Source organism: Mobula birostris, chromosome 22 (genome assembly GCF_030028105.1).
Source record: "Mobula birostris isolate sMobBir1 chromosome 22, sMobBir1.hap1, whole genome shotgun sequence".
NCBI classification, from domain to species: Eukaryota; Metazoa; Chordata; class Chondrichthyes; order Myliobatiformes; family Myliobatidae; genus Mobula; species Mobula birostris.
This window is the reverse complement of record NC_092391.1, coordinates 13,908,165-13,926,756: the sequence shown is the minus strand read 5'-3', so window position 1 is coordinate 13,926,756 and position 18,592 is coordinate 13,908,165. Positions and strand designations below refer to the sequence as shown.

The following is an 18,592-nucleotide window of genomic DNA, read 5'->3' as shown; positions in this document are numbered from 1 at the left end:
CTCTTTAAAAGTAGCTTTTCTATCTTCTCTAAAGTGCACTACTTACCCCTGCTGCTTCTACTAGCCCCTCATCTATTTTTATATATTTATTGGTTCGAGGAAAGCAGGCAATGCCTTCAAGGGAAGTGGAGACCCTGAAACAGGGTAGCTCATTAGACCATTTCAGAAGGCCAATAGGAGCCAAGTATATTGATTGGCCTGGAGTCATAGGTAGGCCGGAATGGGTAAAATTAGCATTCTTTCTTCCCTGAAGGACAGAAGTGAAAAGAGTTGAATTTTTCTAACATTTTATAGACTGCCCTATTGGTGCTCACCATTCTAGGACAGTAAGAGCAATGGAGAAAGCAAACAGCACCTATGTCCATTGGTGGAGGAGGCATCGATTGAAAGTGATTAATAAAAGGATTAGAAGAAAATTTCACCCAGAGGTTGAGATAGAAGCCCTGATCACGTTTAAAAGGATATACACTTGATGAGTTATAGCTTGCAGAGCTACAGACTGATGTCTAGAAGATAGAATTAAGGTGGGTAACAGTTTTAGCGGGAATAAATCTTCTTATCAAAGTACGTATATGTCGCCAAATACTACCTTGAGACTCATTCTCTTGCAGGAATTCACCGGAGAACAAAGGAGTAGAATAGAATCAGTGAAAAACTACGCACAAACAAAGGCTGAAAAGATTTGCAAAAATAAATAAACAAATAAATGACCAGATAGATAAATCAATAAACAAATCAGAGAGTATAAGTAGATACAGACACACATAAATAAATACTGAAAACCTGAGTTATAGAGTTACTGAAAGTAAGTCCTAAGTTTGTGTTCAATGATCAGTTCAGTGTCATGGTGAGTGGAGATGTCCACTCTGGTTTAGGAGCCTGATAGTTGACAGTAAATAACAGTTCCTGAACCTGGTGATATTGGACTTAAGTCTTCAGAGCCTCATTCCTGATGGCAGCAGAGAGAAGAGAGCACCGCCCGGAAGGTGGGGTGTTTTTTAAGCAGCATAGACATACTGGCTGATGGTCTCCTGTCTTGTAAACTTCCGTGATTCCATGTAATGTCTTCATTACTTGGTGGAAGTTAGACTCATAACTCCTGGATCGGTAGTCCAGATCTTTTGATACTCGACCACTGTATCGTCTCTTAGATGTGAAATGTGTTGAAAGAATATTATACCATAAGGAATTTCATGCCTTTTCTACGACACTAAATTTATAATAACCGACAGTGCGGAGAATGGTCTAAACCTAGGAGGCCCATCACAGAAGGACAGGTGTACGTAAAAGGCAACAAATAATTGGCAAATAAACTTCTACATAGGCCAGCATGAGATGTTACATCTCGATGGGATAAACACTCAAGTTACAGATTATTGTAATCTAAACGGGATCGTGACTAAGAGTGATTTGGGAATATAAATGGCACAGATCACTAGAAGCAGCAATACATGCCAACACATTATCAATTCTGTGAAAGCACATGGGTTTAATTCTGAGGAGAAAGAATTGTCAAGTAGAGATAAAACAAATGATTGGAGGAGCTCTCTATGTCAGCAGTGAGAGACAAAGGGATGAGACCTGTCGTAAACTGGGGGGCCTTGTCGTCGAGCAACTCCCGGGACTTGCCGGTGGCCAAGCGTGTTAATTTAAATTCCCATTCCAGTTCCGACGTGTCGATCCATGGTCTCCTCTTGTGGCAAGATGAGGCCATCCTCAGGGCAGAGGGGCAGCACCTTATATTTGTCCTTGGTACCCGTCAACCTGATGGTATGAATATCGATTTCTCCTTCCAGAAAACAAATTTCGCCCTCTCTCCACATCCTCTAATCCCCACTCTGATCTTTTACTTCTTCTCACCTGCCTATTACTTCCCCCTGGATCTCCTCCTCCCCTTTCTCCTATGGTCCACTCTCCTCTCCTATTAGATTCTTTTTTCTCCAGCCCTTGACTTTCCCACCCACTTGGCTTCACCTATCACCTACCAGCTAGGGTCTCTCTCTAAAAGACTGGCAAAGGATACAATGGGATGTAGATCAGTTGCAGAGATGGGTGGAGAAAAGGCAGATGGACTTTAACCCGGCTAAATGTAAAATCTTTCTCCTTGGTGGGTCAAATGTAAAGAGACGGTACGCTGTCAAAGGGGAGGCCCTCAACAGTGTTGATGAGCAGAGGGATCTTGGAGCCCAAGTTCATAGCTCCCGGAAAGTGGGTTCACAGGTTGATAGGGTGGTTAAGAAGGCAGATGCCATGCTCGCCTTTACGAGACAAGGCATTGAGTTCAAAAGTCAGGAAGTTATGTTGTAGCTCTGTTAAACTCTAATTAGGTAAGCTGAAGTATTGCATACAGTTCTGGTCACTCCATTATAGGAAAGATGTCAAGGCTTTGGAGAGGGTGCAGAAGAGGTTTACCAGGATATTGCCTGGATTAGAGTGCATGTGCTGTAGTGAGAGGTTGGGCACAGTTGTTTTTTTTTCTTCTGCAGCCGCAGAGGCTGAGAGGAGATCTGATAGAGGTTTAAAAGTTATGAGAGGCATAGACAGAGAAGACCGACAGTATCTTTTTCCCAGCGTTGAAATGGCATGCATTTAAGGTGAGAGTAAATTCAAATGAGATGTGAGGGGCAAGTCTTTTACACAGAGAGTGGTGAATGCCTGGAACGCCCTGCCTGGGGTGGTGGTAGAGGCAGAAACACTGGGGACTTTTAGGAGACATTCAGATAGGTACATGATTGTGAGGGAAATGGAGGGATATGGACATTGTGTAGGCAGAGGGGTTTAGTTTAATTCATAATTTGAATACTAATTGTGGACCACAAAGCCTGTTCCTGTGCCGTACTGTTCTATGTTCTATCAATGCAAAGCTCTATTTGTATCCATTAAATGTGTCATAAGAATACAAGTTAGGGATACAGTCCAGCTTGTCTGATATAATATAATGTTGAATAACTTATAATATCATTGGAAATTTGATTTAATGATATTGAGGAAGAATTTAATGTTTTTTATTGTAATAATTTGTTATTCCCACTGGATAACTCGTCATGTTTTAAATTAATGTAGACAACTGCAAGTAAATATTAAATGATTATTAATTTACTTTTTACAGAAAGACTCCCTTTCATTTCTTATTTTCTTGTGTTTGACTAATTAGTTCTTCCAGCCTATTTTTACTGACAGTATGTGTGTATGAGTACCTGTGTATGTAAATACACTAGTGAAAACAATATAGGAAACTATGGAGCAGGCACATATTTTTCTTTTAATGAATAGTTTGCAGCTAAAGCCATGTGTATGTAGCTAATAGATCACATCTGGAATCTATCATTAGGGCTACGACTGCAACAATTAAAAAAGAAACAACTTTGCATCCCACGTCATTCAGGCCATCAAAAATTTCCAGAGACACATGGGTGGTTTATGGTCAGCGAGGTGTAGGTATGTTATGTTGGCGCCAGAAGCATGGCAACATTTGCAGGCTGCCCCAGGCACGTCCTTCGACCGTGTTGGTCATCGATGCAAATGAAGCATTTCACTGTGTGTATCAATGTATATGTGACAAATAAAGCTAATCTTCAATCTTTAAAAATAAAAGCAAACCAAACAGGAGTGTCAAATCTGTAACTATGCACAATGCTTTAAATTAAATCTACTGTCTGCACAGAGCGTTGTTGAAGGTTGTAAATTATGACCCAAAGGCACTGGGGAGTGTGGGGATAGACACTGGATTTCTTCATTATCATCTACTCTTGGCAGCAATTGTTGCTTTTGAGTAAACTGTTGAAACACCAAAAAATACACCATCCAGCTCTGATTTTTCTCCGTGGGATGTAACACTACCAAATCAATTTAAGACTTGAGTTTTAAACACACAAATGGTGTGTAATTCCTCATTCACAAGTCATTAGTTAGAATTTTGAATCAATTGGCAATCTAATAAATATTTCTGTCACAGTTAACCTCATTCTATAAATTATCTATCCACAGCTAAGCACATAAGAGATGTATTGATGGGGTAACGTTTCACAAAGTAGGTACAGCTTACTGTTGTTTTTAGAGATACAGTTTTTTGGTGGCATCCGTTAGTCTCGCGAGACCATGGATCTGCACCTGGAAAGTCTTGCTTCAGTCTGTGCTAGAGCAGCGTCTGTTGTGGCTGTAGAGGCCCACATGGGAGTGACAGTCTCGGCTTCATCGACTGCACTCGAAGGCATTGTCCTCCAGTGTTGTCTTGGTGCTGTTTTTTCCGGCGAGTGCGCTTTTCTTCAGCAGCAAGCCTCAGCTTCTCTTCTCCTCTTTTTAGACCTCTGCGTAGTTCCAGCCTCCAGTGAGAGCGATCGCTTGCGATGTCCTCCCACCTCTCGACGTTCATTTTCAGTGACTTCACGTCTCTCTTGCAAACATCTTTGCCCTTGTGCTCTCTTGCCGGAGGCCAGTTCCCCGTACAGCAGATCTTCGGGATCCTTCCGTCTGACATGCAGTGTACGTGGCCCAGAGATACAGTATGGTAACCAATTCTGGCCCAAGTGGATCCATGTGACCAATTAACCTGCTAGCCATACATCTTTACGGTGGCACGGTCCCATAGCGGTTAGCACACTTTACAGTACCGGAAACCCCGGTTCAATTCCTACCACACCCCATGACCATGCGGGTTTCCTCAGGACGCTCTGGTCTCCTCCCACAGTCCAAAGACATGCCGGTTGGTAGGTTAATTGGTCATTGTAAATTGTGCCATGATTAGGCTGATGTTAAATCGGGGGATTGCTGGGCGGGTGTCTCGAAGGGCGAGAGTTGCCCATTCTGCACTGTATCTCAATAAATAAATAAATGAGTCTTTGGGACGTGGGAGGAAACCGGAGCACCTGGAGGAAACTCACACAGTCAGGGGGAAAACGTACAAACTCCTTACAGGCAGTGGGGGGACTGTAGTAGCATAGCACTGAACACTATGCTCCTGTGTTGCCCGCGATGACTCTCCTTATTTATATGGTAGCTCAGCTTGGTCTGAGAAGGGATAAGGCAACTGTTGTGAAAAATTAGGCACTTGCATTGAGGCACAATGTTTCTGAATAGCAGAGTCACTTCGATGTTGCTTGTCTCACTCGTGCTCCTGTTTGTTGTATTACTGTAAGCACTAATTCATCTTAGTTCAGGGGTGGCATCAGGGGTTAGTATGACACTATTACAGCTCGGCTGTTTAGGAGAACAGGGTTCAGTTCTGGCGCTGTCTGTAAGGAGCTTGTATGTCCTCCCCGTGACCGTGTGGGTTTTCTCTGGGTGCTGCAGTTCTCTCTCACAGTCTGAGCTCGTGCTGGTTAGTAGGTTAATCGGTCTTTGTAAATCCTCCCGCGGCTGGGCCAGTGTGGCACGGGGTGTCGCTGGGCAGTGCAGCTCGTTGGGCTGGGGGGGGGGCCCAGTTCCACTCTGTATCTCTGAATAACATAAATCTAAAGAATTAAAATGGAATGGAAATTGCGTCAATTACTCTTCAGCAGGCAGTGAGGAGCAAATGGCGCATGAAAAATTGATTAGATCCTATTGGTGGGAATGCTCTTCCTTATATTTCACATTCATCCGCTTGCGGTTTACAATCTGTAACCTGAGCCTGCAGCCAGAAGTAATCTGAATCATTGTACACGGTGCAGAAAGAGACTCACTGCCTCACTGTCTCCTTGTAGTACATACTTCATAGCTAATTGGTGCTTTATAAAGTTTCAGCGTAACCTTCTAACCTTTGCAGTCACTTTCTCTGCAGGTAAAGGTGAAGAACCATGTTTTATTTTGTCTTATTTAGCAATACAGTGCAGTAACAGGCTCTTCCAGCATAACAAGCCCTAGCCGCCCCTGCTAACCCGTACGTCTTTGGAGTGTGGGGCGAAAGTGGGGCACTTGGCGGGCACCCACGTGGTATCGGGCCCGGGCGGCTGACGCCGTTTGTGTAACACCTGAGTACCATTTGCAAGATCTGGATGTTGTTTGTTAGTCTTCCCACCTGGACCCTGAGAATGCAGCAGATGTCGCTCACTCTTGGAGAAACCTTTGATTCCTTCCTTGCCTTCTGGTTTTCCTTCATGGTGATGGATGCTGAGATGGCTTATTTCTTAATTTGGTGCCAGCAGACAGATCAAACAGCTGACCTTGTCCTGAATGCTGTGGAGCTTAGGGTCACTGAGGCAAAGAGAGATACTAGCAAAAGAAACAAGTTCTGTGTCCCACCCAATTATGTACCAATCATAACGGACTCATTTTTACACTAATCTTACTTTATCCCACTTTATTCTCCCCCACCTTCCCATCAATCCCTCTACATCTTGCCATTTATACATACGGGGCGAGGGGATATCCGCAATGGCCTATTTTCCTACCAACCTGTGAGCTTTTAGGATGAGAGAAGAAACTGGACAACCGATGTGGTAACGGGGAAAATGACAGAGTGAACCAGACGTCAGGATATATACGCAAACAACAGGAATTCTGCAGACGCTGGAAATTCAAGCAACACACATAAAAGTTGCTGGTGAACGCAGCAGGCCAGGCAGCATCTCTAGGAAGAGGTGCAGTCGATGTTTCAGGCCAAGACATCTTCGTCAGGACGAACCATTTTTCTGCCTAGTCCCACTGACCTGCACCAGGATCATATCCTTCCATACACCTCTCATCCATGTACCTTTTTCATAGTTTTTCTTAAATGTTAAAAGTGAGTCCGCATTTACCACTTCATCTGGCAGCTCATTCCACACTCCCACCACTCTCCGTGTGAAGAAGCCCCCCTAATGTTCTCTTTAAACTTTTCCCCCTTCACCCTTAGTCCATGTCCTCTGGTTTTTTTCTCCCTTTGCCTCAGTGGAAAAAGCCTGCTTGCATTCACTCTATCTATACTCATCATAATGGTATATACCTCTATCAAATCTCCCCTCATTCTTCTACGCTCCAGGGAATAAAGTCCTAACCTATTCAACCTTTCTCTGTAACTGAGTTTCTCAAGTCTCGGCAACATCCTTGTAAACCTTCTCTGCACTCTTTCAAACTTATTTATATCCTTCCTGTAATTTGGTGACCAAAACTGCACACAATACTCCAAATTTGGCCTCACCAATGCCTTATACAACCTCACCATAATCAAATATCTAATCAGGCACTCATGTGGCAGCAACTCAATGCATTAAAGCATGCAGACACGGTCAAAAGGTTCAGTTGTTGTTCAGACCAAACATCAGAGCTGGGAAGAAATGTGATCTAAGTGACATTGACCTTGAAATAACCATTGGCGCCAGACGGGGTGGTTTGAGTATCTCAGAAACTGCTGATCTCCTGGGATTTTCATGCACAACATTTCCCAGAGTTTACAGAGGATGTTGTGAAAAACAGAAAAATAAAACACCCAGTGAGTGTCAGTTCTGTAGGTGAAAACACCTTGTTAATGAGAGAGGTCAGAGGAGAATGGTCAGACTGGTTCAAGCTGACAGGAAGGCGACAGTAACTCAAATAACCACACATTACAACAATGAGGTGCAGGAGAGCATCTCTGAACACACAGCACGTCAAACCTTGAAGTGGATAGGCTACAGCAGCAGATGCCCAGGAACATACACCCAGTGGCCACTTTATTAGGTACAGGAGGCACCGAACAAAATGGCCACAGAGTCGACACTGAGTTCTTAAAAGTGAGTCTGTAGGTTATGGAATCAGTTCAAAGTAAAGTTGTCCACTTCAGTTCAGGAGCCTGCGAAGCATTGCACTATCCACTACACTATAGTATTCATTTGTCATTTTAAAATTTATTGACATTAGTAGGATTGAATATTGGAACCACTTCCAAACCTTGGATGGATGCAGAGAAATACACTCTTGGGTTCCAGTCTCAGCCTTTGGCAGCCACAGTGAGCTCCTTTTATGTGACATCAGCCACAGGAAGCGTTCCCTACCATTTTCGAGTGACCCCCACCCCTGTCTTGATAAAGATTCTCTGAGATTGTCTTGATAAAGATTGGTTGAATAACTCCAAGATGTGAAGGAAAATGAATTGTAAAATAGAGATTAAAATTAAAAATTCACATTAGTAAAATTGCTTACAGGTGTATTTATAGAATAAATTATAGCTATGGTAAGATACTTGTTATGCCTATTCAGGACTAGTATTGCTAGTTCTGTCAGCTACACTGTGTATACCTTACATAGTAATGACTTGGCTGTCACCCATACTTCTGTTTACGGTTTTATTTGTGATTTAATTTGTAAATGTCCTTGTCCAAAAGAATGTTGCATTTTTAAGAAGCTGAAGGCAAACGGTTGGAAAAAGGACAGTGAATATTAGGCTAAATCTGGAACATACCTATAAAGAAATTATGGCTCATTATCTCAATGCAGCAGAAATGCATTTAAGTCATAAGATGCTCCTGGCAAAGAAAAAAATGTACCTTAAAATTCATTGAGATCTTTGTTGCAACAAAATTGTAATACACTTGACAAGTGAATTATAAAACTCCAGAATAAGAATTTCAGTTAAATGGGATTTAGGAGAAGTAATGAACTGAGAGCTCTCAACCAAGTAATATCACTTAGGATAACCCACTGGCAGAAGGTGTCTGTGAATATTCATGAAATTGATCTGCTACAGATTTCCATTCTCCATAATCATTATTAAAATACATTCTGAAGAATATCAACATGTCTCGCATACCTGAAAAACTTCAGCCTTCAGGTGTTACAGATTCTCAGTGCTTGAGGGATTTATCTTATTCTTTATATTTAATTGTTCTAAGAGGGCAGGAGACGTGGCCTAGAAATTCAGTCATGCAGCACAAATTCTTTTAAGCACAATAGGATTGATTTGAATTGCAAAATCAATCACCGAGTGCAATTGGCACATCCGTGCATTCAGAGTGCAACGTTGGAAATTGATTCCAGGCTCCCTTGTGCATGATGTGCCTTCACCCAGAGACAACTGGGCAGTCAGTGGTAATGCCAGTCAGTGTAGCACCCGTTTGAGGTCGCTGTTGTGATGCAGAGCACAAGTAAGTGGTGAGGAATATGCGTACAAAGGCAGGCCGCGATATGGGACTTGCTTGAGGATAAGCCAAAGGGGCTTTGCATACCTGAGCACGAGAGATACTGGAAATAATGAAGTGTGTCTGCCCGAACTGTCGACCATTTATTCCTCTCTATAAATTCTACCTAACCTCCTGAATTCCTCCAGTATTTTGTGTGTATTTCTATCTGAGCCCCTGTTAGGGAGTCGGTCATAGAAGCCGGCCATGCAATCCTTTTATATTTCAAATAAATGTCTCTGTGCATGATACAGCTACTACCTTCTGGGAGGACTTTCATCCTGACCCTGCCTGCTCCTGCTTAATGGTCCATTGGAGGCATGAGATGCCCACCCCAGTCTCTCTGTGACCAGGTCATCACAGGTTCAAGCCCTCCATTTCAGGCCCACACCCTGTAGCATTGGTTCCCGCTGAGACTGGTAAGTTTCTGTGGCAGGCCCATGGCTACCAGCTGCCCTGCAGTACCTCAGCTCAATGGTCTTTCTTCACTCTAGAGGTTCAAGGGAAGGATTAGCTTGCCATTCATTCATAACTTCACAATCGTGGTCCATGCATCTTACCCCCGGATGGCGACTGGGAGCAGCTGAGATATGCAATTGGTGCAATCTCCCTTGGCCTTGGATGACCTGAACAACAGCCTGCCTTCTTCCGGATTGCACCAATGTGTTGGGCCCAGGGTAGATCCTTTGAGATGTTGATGGTCAGGAGCTTGAAGCTGCCCACCATTTCCACTGCTGACACCGGGCTAAGTCGGGCTGCAATTCCTTGATTACACCTCAGCATTCAACGCCATCATTCCCTCAGTACTACTCAACAAGCTTCGAAACATGGGCCTCTGTCCCCCCCTCTGCAACCAGATCCTTGACTTCCTCATCGGAAGACCATTGTCAGTACAGATCAGGAATAACAACCTCTTTCTCGCTGGCAATCAACACTGACAAACCTTGAGGATGGGTGCTTAGACCACTGCTCCACTCTCTACACTCACGGCACAGTACAAACACCAGCTATAAATTTGCCAACGACACAACTATAGTTGGCAGAAGCTCAGATGGTAATGGGGCGGCATACAGGAGTGAAATAGACCGACTGGTTGTATGGAGTTGCAACAGCAATCTTTGCACTCAAGCAGCACACACACATAAAATACTGCAGCAACTCAGCAGGCCAGGCAGCATCTATGGAAAAGAGTACAGTCGACGTTTCGGGCCGAGAACTTTCTTCAGGACTCTTTATTCTTCTCCATAGATACTGCTACTCTGCTGAGTTACTCCAGCATTTTGTGTGTGTGTGTGTGTGTGTGTGTTGCTTGGATTTCATAGAAACATAGAAAATAGGTGCAGGAGTAGGCCATTCGGCCCTTCGAGCCTGCACCGCCATTTATTATGATCATGGTTGATCATCCAACTCAGAACCCCGCCCCAGCCTTCCCTCCATACCCCCTGATCCCCGTAGCCACAAGGGCCTATTTCCAGCATCTACAGATTTTCTCATCTTAACCTTGCACTCAACATCAGCAAGACCAGGGAGTTGATTGTGGACTTCAGGAAGGGGAAGTTGAGGAAACGCACACCAGTCCTCATCGAGGGGTCAGCAATGGAAAAGGTAAGCAGCTTCAAGTTCCTGGGCATCAACATCTCAAAGCACACCAGTGACTATAGCTCATCAAGAGGCTGAGCAGGTATGGCATGTCACAAAAGAGTCTAGAGGGTATATAGGGTGTCCATGGATAGAACCACCAGTGAAGGGGTTTGTTGTGTCCATTCCTGGGTCCCACCGGATACTCAGCTCTCACCTGCGGCTCCAAGTAGCTGTTTGCGTGCGACAGTGGCCACACCCCAGTACACGTTTTGGACAGGTGGGCTAAACCAGGTGAGGGTAGCTGGTGAGCCTCATACCCTGGTGAGATAGGGACATGCCTGTCCTAGCACATGAAGTCAGCTCCGGTGGACTGAGTAGATGAGATCCAACGGCCAGGAAGGTGGTTCTGCAATGTTTCGTGGAGAGTGAACGGCATGTCAAGGCACAGAAGAAGTCGTGGTTATCTACTGCAACCAAGACAGATCCCAGTTTGTGACAACTACTCATATCACTGGATCTGGACGTCCAAGGTCAAAAGAATGGAACTGCCCCAGTGCAACAACCTTTCCACTCCCAGGAACTCTCCTGCACAGGTCCCCTGCCATTGTTCGATACAACGGACAACCACCAAAGAATATAGCAAAATTTCTACAGATGTACGGTGCAGAGCATTCCAACTGGTAGTATCACCACTTGTCAATGCACAGGATCAGAAAAGGGTGAGAGGGTTGTAGACTCTGCTATCTTCATCAGGGGACTCGCCTCCCTACCATTGTGGACATCTTCAAAAGAGAGTGCCCCTAGAATCAGAATCAGAATCGGAATCCGGTTTATTATCACCGGCATGTGACGTGAAATTTGTTAACTTAGTAGCAGCAGGTCAATGCAATACATAACCTAGCAAACAGAGAAAAAAAAATAAAACATAATAATAGATAAACAAGTAAATCAATTACGTATATTGAATAGATTATTAAAAATGTGCAAAAACAAAAATACTGTCTATTAAAAAAAGTGAGGTTGTGTCCAATGCTTCAAAGTCCATTTGGGAATTGGATGGCAAAGGGGAAGAAACTGTTCCTGAATCACTGAGTGTGTGCCTTCAAACTTCTGTATCTCCTACCTGATGGTAACAGTGAGAAGAGGTCATAATAATGGATGCTGCCTTTCTGAGATGCTACTCCCTGACGATGTCCTGGGTACTTTGTAGGCTAGTACCCAAGATGGAGCTGACTAGTTTTACAACCCTCTGCAGCTTCTTTCGGTCCTGTGCAGTAGCCCCTCCATACCAGACAGTGATGCAGCCTGTCAGAATCCGCTCTACGGTACAACTACAGAAGTTTTTGAGTGTATTTGTTGGCATGCCAAATCGCTTCAAACTCCTCATAAAGTATAGCTGCCGTCTTGCCTTCTTTATGACTACATCAATATTTTGGGACCAGGTTAGATCCTCAGCGATCTTGACACCCAGGAACTTGAAGCTGCTCACTCTCTCCATTTCTGATCCCTCTATGAGGATTGGTATGTGTTCCTTCATCTTACCCTTCCTGAAGTCACAATCAGCTCTTTCATCTTACTGATGTTGAGTGCCAGGTTGTTGCTGCGGTACCATTCCACTAGTTGGCATATTTCACTCCTGTACACCCTCTCTTAACCACCTGGGATTCTACCAACAATGGTTGCATCGTCAGCAAATTTATAGATGGTATTTGAGCTATGCCTAGCTACATAGTCATGTGTATATAGAGAGTAGAGCAGTGGGCTAAGCACCCACCCCTGAGGTGTGCCAGTGTTGATTGTCAGCGAAGAGGAGATGTTATCACCAATCCACACAGACTGTTTGGGAAGTCGAGGATCCAATTGCAGAGGGAGGTACAGAGGCCCAAGTTCTGCAACTTCTCAATCAGAATTGTGGAAATGATGGTATTTAATGCTGAGCTATAGTCGATGAACAGCATCCTGACATAGGTGTTTGTATTGTTCAGGTGGTCTCAGGTTGTGTGACAAGCCATTGAGATTGCGTCTGCCGTTGACCTTTTGAGACGATAGGCAAATTGCAATGGGTCCAGGTCCTTGCTGAGGCAGGAGTTCAGTCTAGTCATGACCAACCTCTCAAAGCATTTCATCACTGTCGATGCGAGTGCTTCCGGGCGATAGTCGTTAAGGCAGCCCACATTATTCTTCTTTATCACTTGTTGCCTTTTTGAAGCAAGTGGGAACTTCTGCCCATAGCAGTGAGAGGTTGAAAATGTCCTTGAATACTCCTGCTAGTTGGTTGGCACAGGTTTTCAGAGCCTTACCAGGTACTCCATCAGGACCTTCTGCCTTGCGAGGGTTCACTCTCTTTAAAGACAGTCTAACATCAGCCTCTGAGACAGAGATCACAGGGTCATCAGGTGCAGCAGGGATCTTCACAGCTGTAGTTGTGTTCTCCCTTTCAAAGTGTCCATAGAAAGCATTGAGTTCATCTGGTAGTGAAGCATCATTGTCATTCATACCACCCATATCATCCAGGACATGCCCCCTTTTCATTACTACCATCAAGGAAGAGGTACAAGAGTTTGAAGACGCACACACTCAACATTTTTGGAACAGCTTCTTTCCATCCACCATCAGACTTCTGAACGGTGAGAATCCTTAATAATGGATGCCACCTTCTCGAGGTACTACCTTTTGAAGATGTCCTTGATGGTGGGGAGGCTTGTGATCTTGATAGATTTGGCTGAGTCTACAACCCTCTGAAGCCTGGTTCGATCCTGAGTATTGTTACCTCCATATCAGACAGTGAGGTAACCAGTCAGAATGCTCTCTACCGTATATCTGTAGAGATTTGCTAGCGTCTTTGGAAAGTTCTAAGTTCACAGTTCAAACTAAATTTATTATCAAAGTATGCATATGTCACCATATACTACCCTGGGATTCACTTTCTTGCAGGCATTCACACTAGAACAAAGAAATACAACAGAATAAATGAAAAACAACACACAAACTAAGACTGACAAACAGCCTATGCATAAAAGAAGACAAACTAGGCAAATAATAAGAATAAAAAAAATAAATAATACTGAAGACATGAGTTGTAGAGTCCTTGAAAGACAGTTTTGGGATCAGTTCAGTGTTGTGATGAGCATAGGTAGCCACACAGGTTCAGAAGCCTGTTAGTTGTAGGGTACTGACTGTTCCTGAACCCGGTGGCATGGGACCTGAAGCTCCTGTACTTCCTTCCCAACGGCAGCAGCGAGAAGAGAGCATGGCCTAGACATCCCTGATGATGGAAATTCTGCAGATCCCACATCGGCCTCATCAGCTACCTCAGTACCGGGAAGGCAAGCCTGCCTCGATCCCAAGGGAGTGCCCGAGAAGAGGAGCCCACCAATCGATGAATGAGACACTATCTTTCCCAGCGACAATTTCCTGAGTGTTCTGTAGATGGTGCAATTGTACAGCAGAATCATAATTCAATGCACGCACCCAAGGATATTGAAAACTGTGGAGTGAAATGGGAAGGCGGAGATACTATTTAAGAAGTCATTACTCATAAGAGAATCTTGTAATTGTTTTACGTTATATTCAGTAAAACTTTCAAGTGGTCTTTATACAGGGAGCAGAGACTCCAAAGAAGATGCTCATGAAGGTAGAGACAGAAGGTTCTGGTCCACCATCTTCTGTACTATTGCATGGAGTACAGATGAAAAGGATAGATGGGGTGAAACTTCACAGGAAGTCAAGGTCGGACAAAGACATACATGCAGGAGAAGATTGCTAAAAGAACAAAGTCATAGGAGGGTGGAAGGTGAGGGCCTTAACATTCATGGGCAATAGATGTGATCACACAGGGTCATTTGTAACACTGAAGATGTGTATATTCTTGGCTAAATCTGGTATAACCACACTGCATGAAAGATTGAAGGTCTTATTATTGATTTGAGGACTGAGAGAGCTATACCAGCAAGGCATGAGATCAGATCATTCCTCTTCTCTTTCAGTTTATGTTGACACACATACATTAACTAGAAGTATTATAATGCTGGAAACGTGCACTCCAAAAGCAGAGAACAAGAGAAGGAGTTAACATTTCAACTTGAATGTCCTTCATCTGAATTAGGCGAACCATTAAAATGCTTCCTGTTACTTCACGTTTTGCCTGACATGCAATCTCCAGTGTTTCCTGTTCATCTATTATTTCAATTGTATTTTATTTGTTTTGCAGGAAGGAAAAGAACCTGAATATGAGCTTGCAATTCTTAATTTAATGTTTGAAATTGAATTAATCATCTCATTTCTTTTTGTGCTCGATGGGGGTGCCAAGGGTTAACTGATAAAGCCAACAGACTTTTGACTATATTATTTAGTCATAAAGCCTGGAAAAAGACCCCTTGGCCTAACTGGCCCAGCCAGCCGAGGCTCCCATCTAAGCCAATTGCGTTGTCCACATCGGTAACGGGATGCGGGATGGAACATGCAACACCCACACTCCTCATTTCATCGGTGGCACAGCGGTGGAAACTGCGAGCAGTTTTAAACTCCTAGGAGTGCACATCTCACACAACCTCTCAAGGTCCCAGAACGCATCCTACACAGTCAGGAAATGTCACCAATGCCCCTATTTTCTAAGGAGGCTGAAAGGAGCTGGACTGTGCACATCAATACTCACATCCTTCTGCAGATGCACGGACAGAGCACCCTAACGAGCTGCATTACTGCGTATGGGATCTGCACTACAGCGGACACAAAGGCTCTACAATGCAATGTCAAAGCTGCCCAGTGCATCACTGGCACCAACCTACCCGCCATCAAGGACGTGTACTGTATACAGGGAAGTGCCAGAAAAGGGCCAGTAACATCATGAAGGATCCCACCCACCCTGCTCATGGACTGTTCGTCCCACTCCCATCAGGAAAGAGGCTACATAACATTCAAACCAGGACCACTGGAGTCAAAACAGTTACCTTCCCCAAGCAGTAAGGCTGATCAATACCCCTACACACAAACCCACCCCTCCACAACCACATCATCACTACTTTATCATTTCCTGTCAGCCACCTTATGTACAGACACTCCTGTGCCTAGTGTCACTTTATAGACATACAATCAACCTACATAAGCTATCTTATGTATTTATATATATTGTGATTTTTTTTTATTATTGTGTTCTTTATCTTATTGTGTTGCATTGGATCTGGAGAAATAATTATTTTGTTCTCCTTTATGCTAGGTTATGGATTATGGTGAGAAGGCGAGGGAGTGGGACTAAATGGGAGAATGGATCAGCTCATGATAAAATGGTGGAGCAGACTCGATGGGCCGAATGGCCGACTTCTGCTCCTTTGTCTTATGGTCTTATGTACCGGAAATAACATTAGACATTAAAAAATCTTGGCTCACTTCTTTACAAACACTTCCTACCCATGAACCTGTCCAAGTACATTTTAAGTGTCGATAATGTACCAACTTCAACTTTTTCTCCAGCAGTTCATTCTGTACACTGACCACACTCTGGGAGAAAAGTTAACCCTTGTGATCCTATTAAATCTCTCCCTTCTCTCCTTAAACATATTCCCTCTAATTCTCGAATCCCCAAACATGGGAAGATGTTTATTAGGAGTTCTAACTCTAATGGCAAGATGACAATGTCCACGCTGATTTATCAGCATTCGGGATGACAACACTGGAAAGTTAGTCCTTACTGGGGTTTTACTCAGCTTCTGGGATTCCTGGTAGGGACAGGATCCTAAGATATGGAAGCATCAGGAATGGACATTCTAAAGTTCTGAAAACATCTCCTAAGATGTAGATCATGGGAAGGGAGTCTGGAGATGTTAGGGAAGATTTTAGTGTCTCTGACATTCGATAATGAAATTAGGAATGGCAACACAGGTACTACAATCAAGGGATGTATGGATATTAACTTGAGATTCCAGGATTTTGGAAGTGGGAGAATGGGAGAATTTTGAATAAAGGTTGATTGATCCGGCATGTCTGGGAAACTGAGCATAGGGGTGAGTGGAGTAAAGAAGTGACAGTTTTGGGGATTCTGCATGCAATTTTTTTTCTTATTCTTGTCAGAACAGAAGCAGAAAATTTCACAAATTCCCATCTGATAGGGTATCTTATCCTTAGAGTTGTGAAGGCCATGCTGGACCAAGAGGAATAATCCTATCAACCTGTTGAATGACAACATTCTGTCCCTATGAAGGTTCTCAGCCCTAAACATTGATTTTATTCCCCGCTATAGATACTGCCTGACCTGCTGAGTTCCTCTAGCAATGTGTACATGTTACTCTATGCACATGTCCCTCTTTTATCAACTTAAACTAATTTATTTTCTCACTTACCAATTTCTGAATTATAGGACCCAACAGCCACTTTAGGAAGGGGGTCTAAGGGAATGGGAATCAATAAGCCATGGCTATTTTTGAGCAATAAGGGCCCAACTTTCCATCCAGCATATTCCTTGTGTTTCAGTTTATAGTCATAAGCATCCATACACGGTTATAAAAGCTACAAAAATTAGCTTTTTGCAGCAGTACATTACAAACCAGTTCTCCAACTCTTGCTCCTTTAACCTGAGTGTCCAATATCCCACCATTTTTCATTTCATCGTCTAGTCCCTCTGATTACATTCAATTGCAGTGCGTGTATCTTTCAGTTTCATGCATTTGGGAATTGATTTTTTTTACTGGAGAACGCAAATGCAATGGCAATGGGGTTGAATTGCACCCTTTGCAAAATTTGACTGAGTGTATGTTATAAACATGCTGATGTAGATCCGGAACTCTCTGTTGACTTCCCTGTTCTCCACACGCACCACACTTGCCCAAATCCTGAAAGGAAGGCCTTTCGTTTGGGATGCCTTGCAGCTTGGATGCTGCTGAATTTTCAAAACAGTGTTCCCGTGGCCAAAACAATCAGTCAAAACAGTGACTTTTCAATAATTACCATTCCTCTTGAGGGTACTGCTGGATTTCTAGATCTCTATTTCTTGCAAAGTGCAGCTGAATTTCTCTGCCAGCAGGCATTTTTTTCTTGTGTTCCAGGAAAATAGAAGCAGAAAATTTCGTAAATTCCCATCAGATAAGTTACCCTTATCCTTAGAGTTGTGGAAATCTTCTGTTTATTGCATCCATGCTGGACCAAGAGGAATAATCCTATCATCCTGATGAATGATGACATCCTGTTCTGATGAAGGGTCTCAGCCCCAAACCATCTTCTGATTTTATTCCCCTCTGTAGATGCTGCCTGACCTGCTGAGATCCTCTAGCATTGTGTACATGTTACTCTATGCACATATTCCTCTCTTATCAATTTAAAACTAATCTATTTTCTTACTTACCAATTCCTGATAAAGGATCATCAACCAGAGATGTTTTACCACAGACACAGCATGACCTGCTGAATACCACACAAGAGTTTATGTTTTCATTTCAGATTTTCAGCATTTGCAATTTTCTTTAAAGTTACCATCCTATGACTCATTGTTACCGCGAATCTTCCACCCAAATACAGGAAAAAGAGGGGGATTGTTGTTAGTAACGTACACAAAATACAGCAGGTATGATAAATGGTCTCACCCTGAAATACCGACTCTTTATTCCTTTCCACAGATTCTGCCTGGCCTGCTGAGTTCTTCCAGCATTTTGTTTGCATTGCTCTGGATTTCCAATATCTGCAGAATCTCTTGTGTTTATGATATTGTTACCCAATTTCTTCTTTCCACATTTCCCGGTACCTCTGCAACTTGTGCTCTCTCATGTACCAATCAAACTCCTCCTTCAAAAAAAACTTCTGTTTTCATTTCCAGCCATTAAAAAAGAAATTACAATTCTGCAGTGAGTGTTTGTTGTGCAGAGTTCTCTTAAAAAAATGGCCTTTATGATTTTAATGTTATGCTTGTCTGGAATGAGGCTTTGAGAAAGCAATCTCTGTTTCCTTCACGGTTATTCAGGGAGGAAAACGATGGC

The 18,592-nt window shown here is 43.3% G+C and overlaps 1 long non-coding RNA gene across 1 annotated transcript in view; it reads right to left on the bottom strand.

Annotated features, from left to right (window-relative positions):
* The window catches only part of LOC140186179 (uncharacterized), a 29,091-nt gene extending 10,785 nt beyond the window's left edge, over nucleotides 1–18,306 (bottom strand). The window contains exons 1-2 of the long non-coding RNA XR_011882806.1: nucleotides 18,203–18,306; nucleotides 17,965–18,023 (exon numbers count right to left, since the gene is read on the bottom strand). This is a non-coding gene — a long non-coding RNA (uncharacterized lncRNA). The remainder of the gene's footprint in view (nucleotides 1–17,964; nucleotides 18,024–18,202) is intronic.
* Nucleotides 18,307–18,592: the final 286 nt, after the last annotated feature.